The 22,163-nt window shown below is 39.6% G+C and overlaps 1 long non-coding RNA gene across 1 annotated transcript in view; it reads left to right on the forward strand.

Moving 5' to 3' along the window:
* The first annotated feature begins 4,580 nt into the window (after positions 1–4,580).
* LOC118656097 overlaps positions 4,581–22,163 on the forward strand; it is a 55,858-nt gene continuing 38,275 nt past the window's right edge. Inside the window, exon 1 of the long non-coding RNA XR_004967498.1 lies at positions 4,581–4,946. This is a non-coding gene — a long non-coding RNA (uncharacterized LOC118656097). The remainder of the gene's footprint in view (positions 4,947–22,163) is intronic.

Consider the following 22,163-nt stretch of genomic DNA (forward strand, 5'->3'; position numbering starts at 1 on the left):
AGGCCTGGTCAAGGGGCCGATCCGGTGATTGGTGATCAGAGGGTGATGAGGGTCAACTCCTCTGGCTGAGGCATCAGGCCTGGGTGGGGGGCGGAGCCAGGGATTGGAGGGATATGATGGTCCCCTTGCCCAGGCCTGAAGCCTGGGTCAGAGGTGTCAGGCTTGGGCGGGGGGTGGAGCAAGCGATCAGAGGGAGATGGGGGTCCCCTGCCCAGGCATGATTCCTGGGCCAGAGGCCTCAGGCCTGGGCGGGGATCAGAGCCAGTGATCGGGGGGAGATGGGGGTCCCCTGTCCAAGCCTGACACCTCTGGCGGAGGTGTCAGGCCTGGGCAAGGGGCCGATCAGGCGATCGGAGGGTGATGGGGGTCTACGCCTCTGGCCGAGACATCAGGCCTGAGCAAGGGGCAGAGCCAGCAATCGGAAGGGTCTGGGGCTCCCCTTCCCAGGCCTGACGCCTGGGCCAGAGGCATCAGGCCTGGGCTGGGGGCAGAACCAGTGATGGGGGGAAATGAGGGTCCCCTGCCCAAGCCTGACACCTCTGTCAGAGGCTTCAGGCCTGGCCAAGGGGCCAATCCTGTGATTGGAGGGTGATGGGGGTCAACGCCTGAGGGCTCCCAGTATGTGAGAGGGGGCAGGCTGGGCTGAGGGACACTCCCCCCACACACACACACAGTGCACGTATTTCGTGCACTGGGCCCCTAGTATATATATAAAAGGCTAATATATGCAAAGTGCCCCCTTGGGAGTTCGAGCGGGAGATTGGGAGTGCAACTGCTTGCTATGATGTGTGCTGAACACCAGAGGCAGTGTGGAACATGGTGGGTGACCAGTGGCGATGGCAGGGTGCTAAGGGAGTGAGGGAAAGAAGAAGTGGGGAGGCTGGGAGGCAGGGAACCTGATTAGTCCTGATTGCTGGCCAGGCTTAGGCACCCTACCTGTGCACAAATTTCATGCACCAGGCCTCTAGTGTTACATAAATTAAAAAAGAAAAGCATTGCTATACATTTTAGTTTTAAGGAGAGAGAGATTATTTTTATTTTCTTGGTTCACATGTGGAAGCATTTTCATTCTTTATATACATTATTGTTCCATTGCAATGTTTCTCTCTGGTCTTGTGAGCATGACCACGTCAGCATAGAGAGAATAGGTATTGAAATCAAGGACTGGCATAAGCATATATGAACTCTGCACAAATGCAGAGGCTAGGACTTGCAGTTCGTTCATTGATAATTCCCTTGTACTTTGTTTAAACCACTAAGCCCACTAAGCCACATAAGTATCATACTCTTTATCTTCCTTTAAAGTCACCCATGTTCAGCTAGATGGAATAAAAACATTTTACTGTTGGATGGGGCCACTTCCTCTTTGTAAAGATGAGGAGACAGAGGCCTAAGAAGATTAAGCAACATATCCGTGGATAATTAGGGATTAGGATGGATATATACTGATATTGAAGCAAATGCCTCTTGCTTCTTTTCTTTTATATTAAAAAAAATACAGATACTAAGACTCTTTGTACAATAATATTTTTTAAAAAAACACAATAGAAAATACATATGCCATTGAAAAAGAACTGAAGCAAAGGTGGGAATTAAAGAATATGCCAGTTCTGAGAGGTTAGAAGCAATATGTTTTAATTTCTCATGATCCAGAGAGCCTAAAACAATACTATTTTCATCATGGGCTACTTAATTAAAGCATACTTTTTAATTTACCAGTTGACTATCTACTACATGGTCATTCTCTTGATGGGCAATATATGGCTTTTTCATTTTTCAATTTCCCATAGGTTAACATGATTGATACTCAGTATACATTTATAATAAATTGAGCAAATATTCAGTGTCATATTTTCAGAAAGCATTACTTGTATTTTTATGGTGACTTTGTATTTTCATTCTGGCATCATGTGCAATTTTGTCTGTTTGTATGTCTGTGTAAAATAACTGTGTACTCTCTCCATAAGGCATACTCCGTTTCAACACCTGTGCAATTAGAAGGTGAAAACTAGTCCCCAAAGCCACAAGGGCTAAATGACAAATGCAGAACTAGTGTGAAAGATTTTGCTCTTCAGATTGTAATGTCAGAGCACTTCAGCGAGGGAAGAAGAAACGATAATCTGATATTCTTAGATATCAGAATCTGCGGTTATTCCTGGTTCCTTTTCTATTGAAAAAATAGGGTAAAATCTAACGAAAGTAACTTTGGTGTTATTCCATATTTATTAATGGGGAAGGAATAGAACTGCAGCAATCTATAGTATTATGGATTGATTACTGGTTCAAATGACAGAGTCCTACAGTGAAACCCATAATTTCATATTACATTCCGTAAGAGATGATGGCAGTTCTTCACATATAATGGTATTGCTAGCCCGGAATCTTGTTACCACTCCTAGTTTGAGAGGTTCTGCTTATCTGCACTCATTCTTATTTTGAATCAGGAAGACACCCTCCCCCAAAGGTTTATTGGCCTTTATTCTTCACACATGAGATTATGGTCAATTAGAAACTGAGTAGAACATTTAAGAGTTTAAGTAGAAAGGTAAAATTGGAGTGAATCTTTAAAAAATTAAAGCAACGTGCTGTGATTTGACTTGCATTTAGCTCTTTGTAGCTATTTCTAGTCACTGATTCTATGGAAAGTAGCTTCAGAGTTACTTGCTTGTTACTGGGCAACCATTTATTCCAATTATAACTGAAATGTCCCTAGTAGACAGTTACTGGTAGATAAAAACAGATTTTAAAAAATGAACTATTAAGTCCATAGTATTATCTCTTGTTGTATGAGACAGAAATTATTCTAACAATTGACACTTTCTAATGTTCCAAGGTCTTCTTAGACATTTAAAGCGATCTGGGAGCATTGGTGAGGACTCAGGGGAGGAGAGCACAGTGCAGAGCTGTTAAGTGTAAAAATGACACAATTAGAATAGCTACGGAGTCTAGCAGTCAGATTTTACCAGTGTATGGAATGCCACATTCTCGATCAGATGCAAATGGCATCCAATCTTCCCACATTCATAGGAGGCTTTTTCTTCAGAAAACATTGCTGATGGACAATTGGTACCTGCATTTTTATGCTCTCCCATTACATTTTTAATTATCTATTAAAAAGCAACACCAAACTATCATAGTTTATAAACACTGGAGAACAACAGAAAATATCCCTTGACATTTTATGTGTTTTTAAAGGGAGAGAGAGAGAGAGAGAGAGAGAGAGAATCTTTGTTCCCAAGGTTCATTTCTTAAATCTATTTTTATTTATTTAAGAGGAGAAGGGAGAGGGAGAGAGAGATTGAAACATCAATGCTGAGAGAGAATCATTGATCAGCTGCCTCCTACTGGGGACTCAGCCTAAAACCCAGGCATGTGCCTTGACCGGGAATTTAACTGTGACCTGGTTCATAAGTCTACATTGGCCAGGCTGTTCCTAAGATTCTTGACACAAATCCAAGCAAACTTATTGACAAGTCTAAATCTTTCCATGTGTCTACTAGCTTATGAAGATAGAATCTGGGTAATCTCAAAAAAAAGTTTGCCACATGGATATATTCTCAAATGACATGTTTGGTTTGCAAGAAAGAGAAGATTCCTGTTTTCTTCTTTATAATATTATAACGCAGTCGAAAATTCACTGACCATAGTTGCAAATTGACATCAACAAAATTTACATGCACAAAAGGAATAGATGGTAAGAGATTTAACCTGCTGAACTTAATCTCATAGTCAACAGTCATGCATTTTGAAGTGTTTCTTAAATGGCTTGATCAGCTTTAACAGTAGTAAAAATAGCTAGTTTCTGAAAATTTACACCATCTAGCTTCAGTTTCTCCTCATAACAGAACAACAGCACGAACTCTGTCAGTACCGGTGCCAAGCAGAGTGTACAGAAATACTTGTTGGATTTAATTGGCTTGAATTAAAATTAGTCCTTTTAAAGAATAAAGTTAGTATCTCAAGTTCAAAGTCCCTAATGATCTAGGTTCTCCACAGCTGACTGTCTAATCAGCTCCCGGCTAGTTCCAGATGAAAGGTATTAAAATACCTTTACTCAGCACTCACTTTAGTCTGTTTCATGATCTGTACTCAGGAAGTCTTGGACAATACAGTGTAACTTAAAAAAAGTTCCATCATTACACTTCCTGTTTGATAAGTAAACAACAAAACAGTTATGGTCTCTCACACACCTATTAAAACCCATAACACCCCTGCAAGGAAGTAACTTGGACAACTCAAGAATTCTCCCTGACAGGACACTGAAACGACAACCCTAAAAGATCAACAAATTGCCACAGTGTGACAATCTTAGCCCTGTTGCAACTGGGCAGCTAGTCAATTCGCAGAGAGAAGCATCATCAGGGGACACAGGAATGCTGTTATCACCCATTATAAGTATGACGCGAAGGTCACATATCAGGCAATTACACCTTTTCATTACATGCTAACCCCTCACGGCAGGGAAGCCACGCTTATGACTGCATTAGACAGACAAAGCCTTCAGCTCTTTTAAAAAAATAAAAAGCAAAAAGCAAAAGAAAAGATTTTTAAAAATTAAATTCGTTTTCTTACCAGCACGTTGCAGCACCAACTCGCTCACAGGAATGTTGCCTTTACAGGTTTCTCTTTTAATTATCCTGGAAGCAGGGGTGGGGGGAAAGTAAAGAAGAAGAAGCAGGGTGGTTAAATTAGCGTGCTGGAATCTTTTCAGTTTGTCGCAGAGTAGAAAAATAAAAAAGGGGAAAAAAGGCTCAGTAATTTAAATTTGCTCTCAGTTCAGTCTGCATCATTGGGTCCCGCCCCTTCTTCCTGCTGGGTTCCACTACCTGCAAGCCTGGAATTGACAGCTACTGTGCAAACAAAAAAAGGCAACAAGCATGCTGGGACCATTCTGTCTGCAGCTTGGGTCTCGCTTGTCCTGAAAACTAAAAATCATCAGTGGAAAGGTATTCTACATTTTTATTTGGAGCATCTGCATGTAATTCCCTTCCATTTTAATTGCTTCACCACAGCTCGTGGTAATGGGGTCTGATTAGTGGTTGGGTGTTTTTCCTTTTGTTTTTGTCTTTTTCTAAAGCTGAATAATAATTATAGTTATTATTATTATTTGTATTTTTGCTATTGTTCCCTGCTTACTGCTGTCCATTGCATTCCTTACTGTCCTGTCCTCTCTTCCAAGACACATTCTCTTCTGACTTTTCCTTTAATTCATAAACACTGAAATTTCCAGGAATGATGGGAATGTCAATATTACCAGGGCTTTTACTTCTCCTTTGATATCTCTTTTTTGAGCATGTAGTGTTGAGAATTATTCAAGGGATAGAGGGCCTAGAAAGAAGATTCCATAACACCAGAAACTTCCCAGAAGGATCAAATATTAATGCAAATAGCCTTTGCAACCAAATCCAAAGTGTTCATTTTCATATTTATGATTTGGAGAAAGATCTAAAAATCATATAGATAAATGTGGTCTACTTTGCCAATTTAACTTCAGGTGAGTCCAATAGAAAACCACTTTAATTTTAGCAACAAATGTAAAACTGTTCCTTAATGTGCAGCACACCATACAGCCCACCCTTCTGTCAGAATGTAAATCGCTTACCCAGAATTTACAATGAGTTTTTTTGGTTGTTTTCTAAATGTTCATTTCAGATGAGGCTGTTATAGACTACATTGGTACTGACGTTATTTCAAGCGTGCATGTAGTATGCGCTATCTATAGGTTTGCCTCCTGATCTGAAGCACTGATTCTGTAATGGTACATAGCATTGGTTCTCCTATTAAGATTTGAATATTTGCTAGATCCTTCTAATGCTTTACCATGAGTTCCATGCTGATGGATGTTTCCTGTCACTTAGTTGGGGGGTGGGGTGGTTGGCGAGTAAAAGACAAAATGCACATTGTTTTTTGCAATGGAAGAAATCATGAAAGTTACTCTTATTGACACAACAGCATTTAATCTACTTTTGTCTCTTAGTTTTTATATTTTTTAAAAAATTTTCTTATCCCTACCTCAAGCCATTTAAATGAACTTCACTATTTCTGCATAACTTGTAGAACCCTGAAAATCAAGAATGGATATGACTTAATGGACTTTAATGAACTTTATAAATATATTTAGAATCTCCTATTTTACTCGTTAGATCAGTGGTCGGCAAACTGTGGCTCGTGAGCCACATGCGGCTCTTTGGCCCCTTGAGTGTGGTTCTTCCACAAAATGCTGACTTCTGCGCATGGGCCACGAAGTTTCAATCGCACTGTACATGTGCGCCCACACGTGGTATTTTGTGGAAGAGCCACACTCAAGGGGCCAAAGTGCCGCATGTGGCTTGCGAGCCGCAGTTTGTTGACCACTGGATTAGATAAATGAAACAATGTGAACTTACTGTCATATGTTACTTCTGATATGCTTGACCCAATTTACCTGAGATGAGGTGAGTTACAGCAAAGCGCCTTTTGTCATATAAGGTAATATATTCATAGGATTCAGGGGTTGGGACATGAACATTGGTGGGCAGGGGGATTTTTTTTCTTTTTTTAATTTTTAATTTAAGTCAGATTTTTAAGAAGAGAAATGATTAATAATATAAAGTAAATATACATGATTTAGTTTCATAAATGGGTAAAAAATTAACAGAGTACCAGATCTCTATGTAGTCATTGAGGTCTCATCATAAAATCAAACCCACTAAAAATTGAAAGAACCATGTAAGCAAATAACAAAAGGACATATTTTTCTTATATTAAAACCTTTATCTGGATTATTTCTTTTTCTGCAACAAATGCCTTTGTTGAATTCCCACAAACAGCTGTAGGGTAGGGTAGAAATATAAGGTAGGTCAAGTACTCCAGAAGCCGTGTTGACTTCCCAGGTAGTTAGGCAATCAGCTTTAATGAAGCAGTGGTAAATTACACCAACGTACTAATTATGGTACTTTGTCACAGCATAAAATGCAATAAAACCAACTCATGCCTTGACTTGGAAAGTGTGATGTGTATATTTTTCAAAAGATTTAATTGAAAAGAGATTTTATTTTCCTGAAGCATTCTGTAATTTCACGTGACATTTTCTAAATAGTTTTCTTTTAAAAAAGAGGGCCAGAAAGATATGTAGAGCTGAAAATATGTAGAAGAAAAAATTATAGAGAAGAAAAATAACATAGAACTGAAAAAATGATAATGGTTCTTTTAAACTGGTATCTCACTTTATAGTTACAAATTTTTATGACTAATACTAGAGGCCTGGTGCACAAATTTGTGCACCAGTGGGGTCTCTCGGCCTGGCCTGTGGAATCGGGTCGAAACCAGCTCTTTGACATCCCCCTAGGGTTCCCAGATTGCAAGAGGGCACAGGCCAGGCCAAGGGACCACACTGATTCACGATTGGGGCCTGGGAGGGATGTGGGAAGTTGGCCAGCCAAGAAGGGACCATAGGAGGGCTCCAGGGCATGTCCAACCCATCTTGCTCAGTCCCAATCAGCTGCATCCCAACAGCAAGTTAACCTACCAGTCAGTGTCTTCCCCCTGGTGGTCAGTGCACATCATAGCGACTGGTCAACCAGTCTATTGTCTTCCCCTGGTGGTCAGTGCATGTCATAGCGAGCGGTTAAGCAGCCTTAGCATATCATTAGCATATTATGCTTTGATTGATCGAACAGATGACTGGACAACCGGGCACTTAACATATTAGGCTTTTATTATATAGGATGGTAATATTAAATAATTTGGTATCATTGAAACATAACACTTAAATAATATTCTCTCTATATATAAAAGCCTAAGCAACCATTACTACTGAACAACCAGAATGATTGGAATTAGTGAAACGGCCAGTCAACCAGTTGCTATGGTGTTCACTGACAACTAGGGGGCAGACGCTCAACACAGGAGCTTCCCCAGGTGGTAAGTTTGCTCCCACAGACAACCTCCCATGGCCAGCCAACCTCCACCTGTGCCTCCCAAAAGCCGGCAAACCTCCCATGGCCCCTCCCTGTCTCTCGCCCAATCTGTCAGGCCCTGATAGGTAGAGCCCATCCAGCAGCTGGCAGGCCCCAGCCAGCCTGGCACCAATTGAGACTTGGTGAGACGGCCCCAATAGTCCCTGATCTCCGGCCAAGCCTAGGGACCCCACCCGTGCACGAATGTTGTGCATCAGGCTCTAGCCTACACTAATAAAAGAGAAACATGCAAATTAACCATCATTCCACCACTCCACCACACCCATAAGCCACGCCCACCAGCCAATCAGGAGCAAGTATGCAAATTAACCCAACTAAGATGGCGGCGGCCACGGAGCTGGAGCAAGCAGGAGGCTTGGGTTGCCCCCGTTGATGTAGGAAGCCAAGCTTCCTGCCTGCCCTGGCTGGCCCTGGCTCCATTCAAGGCTACAAAGTTTCAATTATAGAAGATAAATAAATCCCAGATACGTGCTTCCAGCCCAAAAGGAGAGGCTGGGAGCTTGGTTGTCTGGGGGCATGGCCAGCCTGAAAACAGCCCTCAGCCCCTCACCCAGGCTGGCCAGGCACGCCAGCGGGAACCCCCACCCTGATCCGGGACACCCTTCAGGGCAAACCAGCCAGCGTCCACCTGTGCACCAGGCCTCTACTCTATATAATAAAAGGGTAATATGCAAATTGACCCTATCAGCAGAATGACTGGGAATGGCTAATCACTATGACACACACTGACCACCAGGGGGCAGACGCTCAATGCAGAAGCTGCCCACTGGTGGTCAGTGTGCTCCCACAGGGGGAGCTCTGCTCAACCACAAGCCAGGCTGATGGATGCCAGCGCAGTGTTGGTTGTGGGAGCCTCTCCCTCATCCTCAGCAGTGCTAAGGATGTCCGACTGAAGCTTAGGCCTGCTCCCCACTGGCAAGTGGACATCCCCCGAGGGCTCCCGGGCTGCCAGAGGGATGTCTGACTGCCAGCTTAGGCCTGATCTCCCGGGGAGCAGGCCTAAGCCAGCAGGTGGACATCCCCTGAGGGATCCCAGACTGCAAGAGGGCACAGGCTGGGCTGAGGGACCCCCCTAGTGCACAGATTTTTTGCACTGGTCTTCTAGTATATAATGAAAGGATTATATGCAAATTGACTGAACAGTGGAACAACTGGTTGCTATGACACACACTGACCACCAGGATACAAACACTCAATGCAGGAATTGCCCCCTGGTGGTCAGTCCGCTCCCACAGGGGCAGCACTGCTCAGCCAGAAGCCCTAAGCCAGGCTCATGGCTGGCGAGCACAGTGGCAGTGGTGGGAGCCTCTCTATGGCAGCGCTAAGGATGTCTGACTGCCGGCTTAGGCCTGCTCCCAGGCCTAAGCCAGCAATCAGACATCCCCCTGGAGTGTGAGAGGGCACACTGGCTAGGGACCCCTCCTCTGCTGAGTGCATGAATTTCATGAACAGGGCCTCTAGTTTTAGATACTATACAAATATGCACAGAGCAGCGCATGTTGGTCTATATTCTGGAAATCTGTTTTATTTTATTTAATTTAAATATTTGTATTGATTTCAGAGAGGAAGATAAATGGAGAGAGAAATAGAAACATCAGTCATGAGAGAGAATTATTGATTGGCTTTTTCCTGCAAGCCCCCCACTGGGGATCAAGCTCACAACCCGGGCATGTGCCCTGACCAGGAATCAAACTGTGACTTCCTGGTTAATAGGTTGATGGTCAACAACTGGGCCACAACAGCTGGGCTGAAAATATCTATTTTAAATGAAGAAGAAAAAATATTTTTATGGTTCTCATTGCTAATTACAATTAGCAGAATATTAGTTTTAATCAAATAAAAAGCCCTGACACTGAATTTTAGAGAAGGAATAGTCTTTAGTAAATGTTTGTGCTCAGAGAAACTTAACATCAGCATGGGTAATGCTAGTTGATTTTTTAAGTATAATACATTTTACTTTTTGTGTTATAATTGACAATGAAATATTTCTCAAACTTATTGAATATTTTTAAATTATTTTTATTGTTTTTTGGTAAATGTCTCCCTCATTCTAAATCAACTGTGTTCAGTGTGATTTTATTATTTTGTCTTTGGGGCTGTAAAACACTGACTAATGGATGTTATATTGTGACCCTGATGTCTTAATGACTATAACAGTCAATGAATAATGTTTTTGTTAATTTCAATAGAATTCTGAGAAAATGCTCACATTTACTCTAACACATCGCTGTCATTATTAATCCCTTTAATCTGATTAACCAGAAAAATATCTTACCACTGTCATAAAAATGGTTTACTACTCTTCGGTTATCTTTTGAATTATATTTCCATTGTTAAATTAATTTTATTAAATATATGAAAAAAATTAATTTCAGTTTTTAAAAATACACACACAGCCCTAGCTGGTATGTCTCATGGTTGGAGCATCACTCTGTGTACCAGAAGATGTTGGGTTTGGTTCCAGGTCAAGGCACATACTTAGGTTGTAGGTTCTATACCTATAGGGCACATATGGAAGGCAACCAATCGATATTCTCTCTCACATAGATGTCTCTCTTTCTCTCTCTCCCTCTCTCTCTCTCCCTCCTGCTTCTTCTGCTTCTTCTTCTCTCTCTCTTTCCCTCCCTCTTTAAAATCAATTAAAAATACACACACATAGACTTCCAGATATTAAGAGATTTTCACAATCATTTTCTTTGGAAACAAGTACATACAGGGTTGTGGACAGTATAGTCTGGGTATCCTATCTAATAAAGAGGGGAATATGCTAATTGACCTCATGCTGTCGCAAATATGGCGGCACCCACAGCCAATAAGGAGGGAATATGCTAATTAACTGCCATGGCCTCAAAGATGGTGGCGCCCACAGCCACAAGATGGCTAGCAGGGGAGGGTAGTTGGGGGTGACTAGACCTGCAGGGGAGGGCAGTTAGGGGCAACCGGGTCAGCAGGGGAGGGTAGTTAGGGGTGACCGGGACAGAAGGGGAGGGCAGTTGGGGGTGACCAGGCTAGCAAGAGGGCGTTTGGGGGTAATCAGGCTGGCAGGGGAGCAGTAAGGCGTCAATCAGGCTGGCAGGGGAGCGGTTAGGGGGCGATCAGGCAGGCAGGCAGGTGAGCAGTTGGGAGCCAGCAGTCCCAGATTGTGAGAGGGATGTCCGACTGCTGGTTAGGCCTGATCCCAGGGATCAGGCCTAAACCGGAAGTCAGACATCCCTCAAGGGGTCCCAGATTGGAGAGGATGCAGGCTGCCTGAGGGACCCCCCCTCCCCAGTGCACGAATTTTGTGCACTGGGCCTCTAGTGTAAATTACAATCAGATCATCTCAGAAATTGATATTTAGCCTAGGATAGAACAAATACCAGAAGAATATTTTAAACTTCCATTGGTCATGTCTATCTTTTTGCCCGCCACATTCTTTTTTTTTAATTTAAAAATCTCTTTTTCTTTTATTTATTTTTTAATTTCTTTATTGATTAAGTTATTACATATGTGTCCTTATCCCCCCATTGCCCCCTCACCCCCCACTCATGCCCTCACCCCCCTGGTTTCTGTGTCCATTGGTTATGCTTATATGCATGCATCCAAGTCCTTTGGTTGATCTTTCCCCTTTACCCCCACCCTACCTTCCCTCTGAGGTTTGAGCATCTGATTGATGCTTCTGTCTCTGGATCTGTTTTTGTTCATCTGTTTATGTTGTTAATTATATTCCATAAATGAATGAGATCATGAGATATTTATCTTTCTCTGACTGGCTTATTTCCCTTAGCATAATGTTCTCCAGTTCCATCCATGCTATTTAGAATGGTAAGAATTCCTTCTTTTTTAACTGCAGTGTAGTATTCCATTGTGTAGATGTACCACAGTTTTTTAATCCACTCATCTGCAGATGGGAACTTATAGACAAGCAAACATACTACAAATGGACTACACTTTCAGAGTGAATTCTATTCCTAAGAGAAAGGCAACCCATATGAGAGTGGGCTCAAATCATTAAACATCATGGTCCCTTTAATAGAGGTGCTGGGAACAGGTGATGTACAAAGTATCATTGTCATTTTATAATGGGAAACTATTAATTTCTATTTCTGAACTGAAAGTATACATTACTCCTCTAATAGGTATAATAACAAACAAGATATAACCAGAGAACAATGTAAGCCATGGAAAATGTAAATGAAAATACCTGAGTTTGAGACATATGTAAAGAACTAGAACATTTTATAGAAAAGTGCATCACCTGGTTAAACTGGCTGCTAGAACTTTGCAGAGCATATTGGAAAGAAGCAATGCAAATTCCTTACAAATCAGTTATAAGACATTGTATTTTGAGAAAGTTAAGTGAAAGTAAAAGCCCAAGGAAACTGCAATCCCTATGCCAACCAAGGACAGAACAGAATGACATGGAGCTCTTTGAATAGTATCAGAACCATTTGGTGCCAAAGAGGAGCGGTGACTTCTCACTTAGATAAGAGGTGGCTAGCAGCGCTATTCATTCTGTGGGGGCTGCAGGGAGCTTCAAGTTTAGCATAGTCAGGGAGATGGCGAGGCCACTTGGAACATGTTTAATCAGAAACTTGGTTGGAAAGAGTAGGGAAGATGGCCAATTTCTCTGGGTTTAGCTCTCAGGTAAGTGAGCAGTGGAGAAACATAGTGATGAAAATCATGAGCCTGTAACAGAAAGCACATAATGAGATCTTCAAGAGAATGCCAGGAAATCAGAGAAGGATTCCTGGGATGGCAAAGGAGGAGGAACTCAAGTGACAGATTGAGCAATGAAACCAGCAGCAAGAAGGAATATGGAACAAAGTGGGATAAAAGAATTTAAGCAAGATGATTTGGATTACTTGAGGACATCCAATTCTGCAAAGATTGCAAATATTTATAATCGGAACTGGAATACATTAGACAATATTAATACAAAATAGCAAGTATTTGGGGTATTTTTTTATTCCATATAAATTTTTGGAGTATTTGTCCTAGCTCTGTGAAATATGCCATTGCTATTTTAATATGGACTGCATTGAATCTGTAGATTGCCTTGGGTGGTATGGACATTTTAATGATGTTGATCCTACCAATCCATGAACACGGTATATTCTTTCACTACTTTATATCTTCTTCTATCTCTTTTTTCAACATCCTGTAGTTTTCTGAGTACAGGTCTTTTACCTCCGTAGTTAAGTTTATTCTTAAGTATCTTAATTTTTTTGTTGTCATGGTAAATGGAATCGCTTGTTTAGTTTCTCTTTCTGAGAATCATTATTGGTGTATAAAAAAGCCATTGTTTTTTGGGTGTTGCTTTTGTATCCTGCTACATTGCCAAATTAATTTATTAAATTTAGTAGATTTTTGGTGGAGTATTTAGTGTTTTCTATGTCAATATGTCATCTGTGAAGAATGACAGTTTTACTCCCTCCTTTACAATTTGGATGCCTTTTATTTATTCTTCTTGTATGATCACTGTGGCTAGGACTTCCAGTGCTATGTTGAATAAGAGTGGTGAAAGCAGACATCCCTGTCTTGTTCCTGTCTTAGGGGAAATAGTTTTTGTTTTTGCCCATTGAGTATGATTTTGGCTGTAGGTTTGTCATATATGGCCTTTATCATTTGGAGACATATTCCCTCTATTCCCACTTTACTGAGAGTTTTTATCGAAAAAGGGTGTTGGATTTTGTCCAATGCTTTTTTGCATCTATTGATATGATTATGTGATTTTTGTCTTTCAATTTGTTTATGTGATGTATCACATTTATTTGTTTGCGAATATTGTACCAGCCTTTCATCCCTGGAATAAATCCCACTTGGTCACGTGTATATTTTTAATATATTGCTGGATGCAATTTGCTAATATGTTGTTGAGGATTTTAGCACCTATGTTCATCAGGGATATTGGCCTGCAATTCTCTTTTTTTGTAGTGTCTTTATCTGGTTTTGGAATTAGGATAATGCTGGCTTCATAAAAAGAGTTTGGAAATGTTCCTTCCTCTTCAATTTTTTGAAGTAGTTTGAGGAGTATAGGTGTTAGTTCTTCTTTGAATGTTTGGTAAAACTCCCCTGTCAAGCCATCAGGACTTGGGCTTTTTCTTGCTGAGAGATTTTTGATTACTGCTCCTATTTTATCAGTTGTTACTGGCCTATTCAGGTTTTCTGATTCCTCCTGATTAAGTTTTGGGAGGTTGTATTTTTCTAGGAATTTTTCATTACATCCACATTGCCCAGCTTGTTGGCATATAGCTGTTCATAGTATTTTCTTACAATCCTTTGTATTTCTGTGATGTCAGTGGTTACTTCTCCACTTTCATTTCTGATTTTATTTATTTATTTGAGTCCTCTCTCTTTGTTTCTTGATGAGTTTGGTTAATGGTTTATCAATTTTGTTTGTCTTTTCAAAGAACAGTTCTTGGTTGCTTTGACTTTTTGTATTTTTTTAAGTCTCTTTATTATTTATTTCTGCTCTAATCTTTACTACTTCTTTCCTTCTACTGACTCTGGTATATTCTTGTTGTTCTCTTTCTATTTCTTTAAGTTGTATCTGCAGCAATTTTGAGAAAGAAAAACAAATCACTATACCAGATTTGGAGAAATCACTATACCAGATTTCAGGCTATAATACAAAGCCACTGTAATGAAGACAGCCTGGTGCTGGCACAAGAACAGGCTTATAGATCAATGGAACAGAACAGGGAACCCAGAAATTGACCCAAGCCATTACACTCAATTAATATTTGACAAAGGATACAAGAACATACAATGGAGTCAAGACAGTCTCTTCAATAAATGGTGTTGAGAAAATTGGACAGATACAAGCAAAAAAAAAAAAATGAAACTAGGCTACTAACTTACACCATACACAAGAATGAACTCAAAATAGATAAAAGACTTAAATATAAGTTGTGAAACCAAAAAAAAAAAATCCTGAGGAAACCATTGGCAGACATCTCTCATAGCAATATGTTTACAGATACATCTACTAAAAGAAACTAAGGAGAAAATAAATAAATGGAACTGCATCAAAATAAAAAATAAAAAAAACCTTCTGCACAGCAAAAGAGACGATCAACAAAATGATAAGAGAGCCCACTGTATGGAAGAACATATTTGGCAATGATATATCTGATAAAGGGTTAATATCCAAAATATATAAGGAATTCATACAACTTAATAAAAGGAATACAAACAATACAATTAAAAAATGGGCAAAGGACCTAAATAGACACTTCTACAAAGAGGTCATACAGAAGGCCAAGAGACATATAAAAAAAATCCTCAAAAGGATGCAAATCATCAGAGAGATGCAAATTAAAACATCAATGAGGTATCACCTCACACCTGTCAGAATGGCTACCATCAACAAATTAGCAAAAATAATTTCTGGTGAGGATGTGGAGCAAAGGGAACCCTAGTACACTGCTGGTGGGAATGTAGAATGGTGAAACCATTATGGAAAACAGTATGGAGTTTCCTCAAAAAGTTAAATATGGAACTGCCATTTGACTCAGTGATCCCACTTCAAGGAATATATCCTAAGAAACCCAAAGCACCAATCAACAAGAATGTATGCACCCATATGTTCATAGCAGCACAATTTATAATAGCTAAGATCTGGAAACAACCTAAGTGCCCATCAGGAAATGAGTGGATAAAAAAGCTGTGGTACATTTATACCATGAATACTATGCAGCAATATAAAAGAAAAATCTCTTGCCCTTTGTGACAGCATGGAGGGACCTGGAGAGTATCATGCTAAGTGAAATAAGTCAGTCATAGAAAGTATCACATGATCTCACTCACATGTGGAATCTAAGTAATAAAATAAGCTGATGAACGGAGTGGATCCAGAGACATGTAAGCATAGAACAGAGTCCAGAATCTCAGAGGGAAGGCGGGGGAGGGTGTGTGGATGGGAAGTAACCAACCAAAGACCTTCTATGCATATATATATATAACTCATAGACACAGACAATAGGGTGATGAAGGCCTGGGGCAGGGGGTGAGGGGTGGGGTGTAGTGGTGGATGGTTGGAAGGGGTCAATGGGGGAAAACGAGGGTACATATGTAATACTTTCAACAATAAATAATTATTAAATGAAAATATATGTTAAAAAAAGAAAGAAACAGAAATAGCAAGTTGAAGGCTATTCGCAAAGCAATTTCATTGTAGTGGTGGTGTCAACTGCCAGATGGCATGGGTGAAAAAAGGGCAACATTTCATGGAGTTAAAAACACACACTTTAATTTAATTAGAACTTATTTACCATCTTCCTGCAGTCCTATCTGGCAATGCAGTTGAGTTTAGGTTTTAAGTAGGCAAATAAGGGATATGAAAAACTAGACTTAAAGGTCCCTACTTCCAATCTATTTGGAATATATACAATTGAATTTTAAGCTTTATGTTAGAAATCTTTCTGTATCATGTAGAGAAAACTTTGATATGGCAGAGAAGATAACAAATGTACATAAATGCATTTATAAGTATCTCTTACCAACATATGGCATTCAATTCGGCAGGTACTATATATGTGTATCATTTCAAAGGAGACAATTTTATGGCGCACCTAATAGTCTGAGAAAATGTTTGTTGGCTAAGCAAATATATATACATGAAGTGCACTTTAATGTACCTTATATTTAAATAAATATCTTAGAAATCACACAGTGTAAATGTATGATGTTGTTTCAAACGTTGCACTATATTTTCTTTTTTTAAACTTTATTTTTATTGTTGACACTATTACAGATGTCCTCATTCCCCCATCCCATTCCCTCACCTCCTCCCAGCCTCCACCCTCCCTTCCCTCTGGCCATCACCAAACTGTTGTCTATGGCTTATGTTCTTTGGCTAATCTCGTCACCTTCTCTTATTCAGCCCCCCTACACACACACACACACACACACACACACACACACACACACACACACACAGACACACACACAGACACCCCTTCCCTCTGACAGCTGTCAGTCTGTTTCTTGCATCCATGCCTCTGTTTCTATTTTGTTCGTCAGTTTATTTTATTCATTAAATTCCACATATAAGTGAGATCATATAAGTGCGATCATATGGTACTATGTAATTTCATACTGATCTGAACTGGGATTATTCTACCCTTGTTTCAGACCTATTGTAGCTTACGAATTTTCTCAAATTAAGATCTTTATAACTGACTTATAAGGAAGTTGAACCCTCCCATCCAAAAGTTGCTCTGCAAAATGCTCTTTCACATCTATTTTCTGATTCTGTTAGTCAGGCAGAATCAAATGAATTTGTCACTTTGATGTAGGGATATAGAAATTTATAACAAAACTCATAATTTCTTATCAAGCCACTAGTGAGAAGAACAGAGTTGTTTTTCTCAAGCCATGATTTTCTGTAATTACCAGAAGTGACATAGTTTTTGTTTTAAATGTAGGAAGAAAAACAAAGGGGGTAACACAGTAGAAAATATTAGACTTAAATCCTGAAAATATTAATATTAATTTTTTTCTGAAATAATTTAACACTTTTCTTTCATTTAAAGGGCTTCACACCTGGGGATTGCAGGTATAGTTTTCCAGGACTCAACTTACATATATAAGGAGTAGCATGTTAAAATGATCAGTTGAATAATTGATGGTTATATCTTCATGCTCTCTCTTGCTCCCTGTTTTGTGCACCATCAGATAAACTTTCTAGAATTTCCACTTCTTGCCAAACACAGTTCAATATATATCATTGTTGAAAAACAAACAAACAAAATAAACAAACAAGAATAGCTATGCCTAAGCTCACTATTGTGAAAGGAAAATGTTTTACTTTATAATTTTGGTGGAAAGATAAACCAGTATATTGTCATAAAAATTTATTTGTATATTTTATTTTCCAAATTGTTCTGTCAAATGACATGATGTGCTTAAATTATCAAATATCAAAAGTGCATGGAGAAATGATGCCATGAAGATCCAAGTGCAACTTCTTAAGAAGCTAGTGTCTCAGAAGCAAGGGGAAGTCACTGAAGTATATTAAGCAAAATCAAGACATCATTATATAAGTATTACTGAAAGACAAATCTGCTAGCAGCATTTAAAATAGGTTGAAGTGCTGGGAATTTTGTCAATAATACTATACTACCCTGATGATAATTTACCTTGCACGGTTAAAAGGGATTTAAGGTAGTTTTGAGGGAAACATATAATGTTTCAACAATGTAAAATACAATGTAAAGATATGGACAAGAGGGAAAAATAAGGGTACAAATACAAAAGAAAAACAGTAATTAAATTAATAAACACAATGATACTATATGTTGTATACCTTTGGTGGAGGTACTCTGCAATTGGATTTAAGCTTCCCCAAAAAAGGTGAAGCATAAAACACAGCTTCCTGTGTCATACTCTTCCTAAGATGAGAAAAAACCAGTTGTTTAGCAGAAATACAGATCTTTGAGGTGGGAAATTGGAGAGGCACTTCTCTCATAGATTCTCATGGAGATGTCCCAGAATGTTGTATTAAACAACTTTCTCGACACAAACATTTATATTTTATATTCACTGGGCCTGATTTTGGTCATACGTGGGCCAAACCTTACTTCAAAGTGCAAGTGATTACCATTTTATGTGGAAAAATGAATAATCAAATGCTTCACCTCAGCCCTAACACAAACAAGGAAAACAGCAATTAACAAATTAATTAAACAAATATCAAGCACACAATTTGTGCCAGGCACCTTCTTAGTCACTAAAAATACAACTGAGAACAAGACTCAATATTTGCTCACAGGCTAATGGCATGAAGACAAGTTAACAGACAATTATGATAGTGAGTGTAATAATGGGGAAAGTATCCTATCTAATAATAGACAAACATGGTAATTGACTGTATCTTCGCTACGCCTCCCATTGGCTATTAAGCGTGATATGCAAATTAACCACCAACAAAGAAGGTGGCTAATTTACATACTACAGGCAGGGTGGGACAGCGCGTACAGCCAGTGCGCTGCCATCCAGGGCAGGCCGGCTGCTGGGGACCCCATCGGCGGGTCCCAGGGTGGCAAGGCACACCCGCCCCAGAAGCCCCCAGCAGGGCAGCAAGGCATTCCCGCCCCAGAAGCACCAGCATCCGCCTGATATGGTAGTAACTCTATCAGTAAGCACTCTGAAAGTCAGTGGCATAAATGCACCAATTAAAAGACAGATTATGAAGGTGAATCAAAAACAAAACCCACTTTAAATATAAGGACACATATAGATTAAATGTAAATGAATTAAGCTGCAGCCTGTTTTGCTCAGAGGATAGAGCATTTTTCCATGGACTGAAGGGTCCCCGGTTCGATTTCAGTCAAGGGCATGTACCTCAGTTGCTGGCTTGATCCCCAGTCCCTATCAGAGCATGTGCAGGAGGCAACCAATCAATGTGTCTCTTCCTTTCCCTTCACTCTCTCTAAAATTCAGTGGAAAAATATCATTGGGTGGAGATTAACAAAAACAAAGTAAATGGAGTAAGTAACATTAAAGAGCTTATAAGAAAAATATATTCCAAATTTTGTTAGTTGTATAATGGTTATGTTTAAATTATTAACACCTAAGAAATTGGGTGAAGGGTAATATAATATGCTATAGTATTTTATAGGGGTTTTTTTACATGTATGAGATTATTTCAAATTAAAATATTAAAAAATTAAAAATTAATAAAATATTAATTGAAATGTATCTGCATTACATGAAAAATCTCCTAATTGCTTCTAGCAGAATTTATTAAATTGTGCTAAAATTTACAAGAGTTCAATTAAAAAATATCTTAATTCTAAATGATATAATAGAAAATATATAATAATGCAGTTATAAGCACTTATCTGAAAATAAAAATTTAAAGAAGGGATTAGCCAAAGAAAATATTTGCACAACCCCATGGACACAGACAACAGTAGGGTGATGGCCAGAGAGAAGTGGGGGGGAAGAGCTGGGTAGAGGGGGCAAAAGGGGGGAAATAGGGACATCCTATATAATAATACTAAAAGGCTAATATGCAAATTGACTGAACAGCAGAATGGCCGGTTGCTATGATGCTCACTGGCTACCAGGGGGCAGACGCTCAATGCAGGAGCTGCCCCCTGGTGGTCAGTGCACTTCCATATGGGGAGTGCCACTCAGCCAGAAGCTGGCTCATGGCTGGCCAGCACAGTGGTGATGGCAGGAGCCTCTCCCACCTCCATGGCAGCACTAAGAATGTCCAACTAACGGTTTAGACCCGATCCCTTGGGGGCCTAAGCCTTTAGTTGGGCATCCCCCTAGGGCTCCCTGGCTGCCAGAAGGATGTCTGACTGCAAACTTAGGCCTGATCCTCCGGGGAGTGGGCCTAAGTCAATAGGTGGACATCCCCCAAGGGGTCCTGGACTGTGAATGGGTGCAGGCTGGGCTGAAGGACACCCCCCCGCCCCCCGCCGGAGTGCACAAATTTTTGAGCACTGGGCCTCTAGTAGCACAGTATAGGAAGACAAAGAAAGTATAGTTCCAACTAAGACTTGAGGGATTAGAGATGGCTTCCAAGAAGAAGTGACATCCTTAAGAGAAAAAAGAAAATAAGTAAAGAAGAAATTAGGGAAATGGAAATAGAATTGTCACATTCAAAGGGAACAAAGGAATGGACAACTTTACTCAAATGAATTTAGAATATTTAAAAATTTCTTCACATTTAAGTGAATTAAGGGGAAAACAAAATGAGTCTGTTAATAGACAAAGTAAAATGGTCAAGACTAATAGTTTTAAAACTATCAAAATTTATTTAGAAAGAGTACTATGTAATAAACATTTAAATGAATATATTCAAAACTATAGAGTAGTATAAGAAAATATAAGAACATCATTCACAATAAAATCTCTGCATATTTTCCTCTTCCCAGGGTAGTGCTCTGTCTGGGTCCAGTTCAGATTCTTAGTACCTGACACATGCCCAGGATTGAAAATGGACTCCATAGCTAGACCAGCTCCTCATTACACTCCTGAAAGATGGTCTCCTCTTTAGAATTTGACTCTCTTTAGTCCTTATTGCTTCTACAGCTCTATGGCATATTTAAGTGTTTTACGTGTATAACGTATCTGAACCTTCACATTCTTCTCAATGGAAGGGTTGTTGTGCTGTGAACACCTCCAACCTATCCTTCCCAAAATATAATGTTATTTCTGCTTATTTTTGAGCTTTATATAAATGATACCAAGCTGTATTGGGCCTTCTGAAATTTGTTGTTTCACTTAGTATTAACTATCCAATAAGCATGCAGATATTATAGCTCTAGATAATGAATAGGCACTCATGTAGAATATTTCATTGTTCATACAACATAATTGTTTGTCTAATCTCCCATTGAAAAGTATTTGGGTTGTTTCTAGATTTTTTGTCATTTGCTTTTGGTTTCAATGTCATCTATTATCTGTTCCACATTTCTGTTATTTTGCTGTGATAAGAAGCACATGTTCGCTGCTACATACTTCTTTTAGTTTTTAAACACTATACACCGAGGACTATATTGTTGGTTTACAGGATCAAGTCTCGTAAGTATGCACTTTCATGCCCACAATAGAGTAAGCAGGCAATCACAGCAACCACAGCAAGACAAGAGCAAGACAACAACGGCTCCAGATCCCTCAGGAATGAAAAAGTATTGGTATTGCTGACCTGGCAAGCAACTTAAATCAGCTGAAATATTGGATGAGAATAGGAAATTTTAACATATATACTATAAGAGTCCCAGGAGATAAGAATAGAGAGAATCAATGAAGGGCAATATTTGAAGGAATAATATATGAACATTTTCCAGCTATTTCATGATGAAAAATATAAAACCACAACTTCAGGAAGCACCCAAATAAAATGAATTTAAAAATTTACAATGATACAAAATGAAGACAAAAAGAAAATATTTTTTTTAAAGCAAAAATATTTTTAAAGGAGGCTTCAACTTCCATCCATGATTCAAGAACTAACTGTTGTAGTAACCTTCCTTCCATGAACAGTTATGAAACAGTAGAATGTCTGAAAAAACTGTTTTCAAACATTAAACTATAGGCAACTCGGGACTGTTATCCCAGAGAGAAGGGAACACATGTAGTGAGCACCATATTCACCTCAACTTTCTGCTGAGGGAGAGACTCCCAAATGCAAAAAAGTAGAGCTAAAGCAGAGCATCATGGTCTCGCAGGCATGAGAAGGCTGAGAACACAGTTCAAAGCTAC

The sequence above is a fragment of the Myotis myotis genome, unplaced genomic scaffold, assembly GCF_014108235.1.
Source record: "Myotis myotis isolate mMyoMyo1 unplaced genomic scaffold, mMyoMyo1.p scaffold_m19_p_1, whole genome shotgun sequence".
Taxonomy (NCBI): Eukaryota; Metazoa; Chordata; class Mammalia; order Chiroptera; family Vespertilionidae; genus Myotis; species Myotis myotis.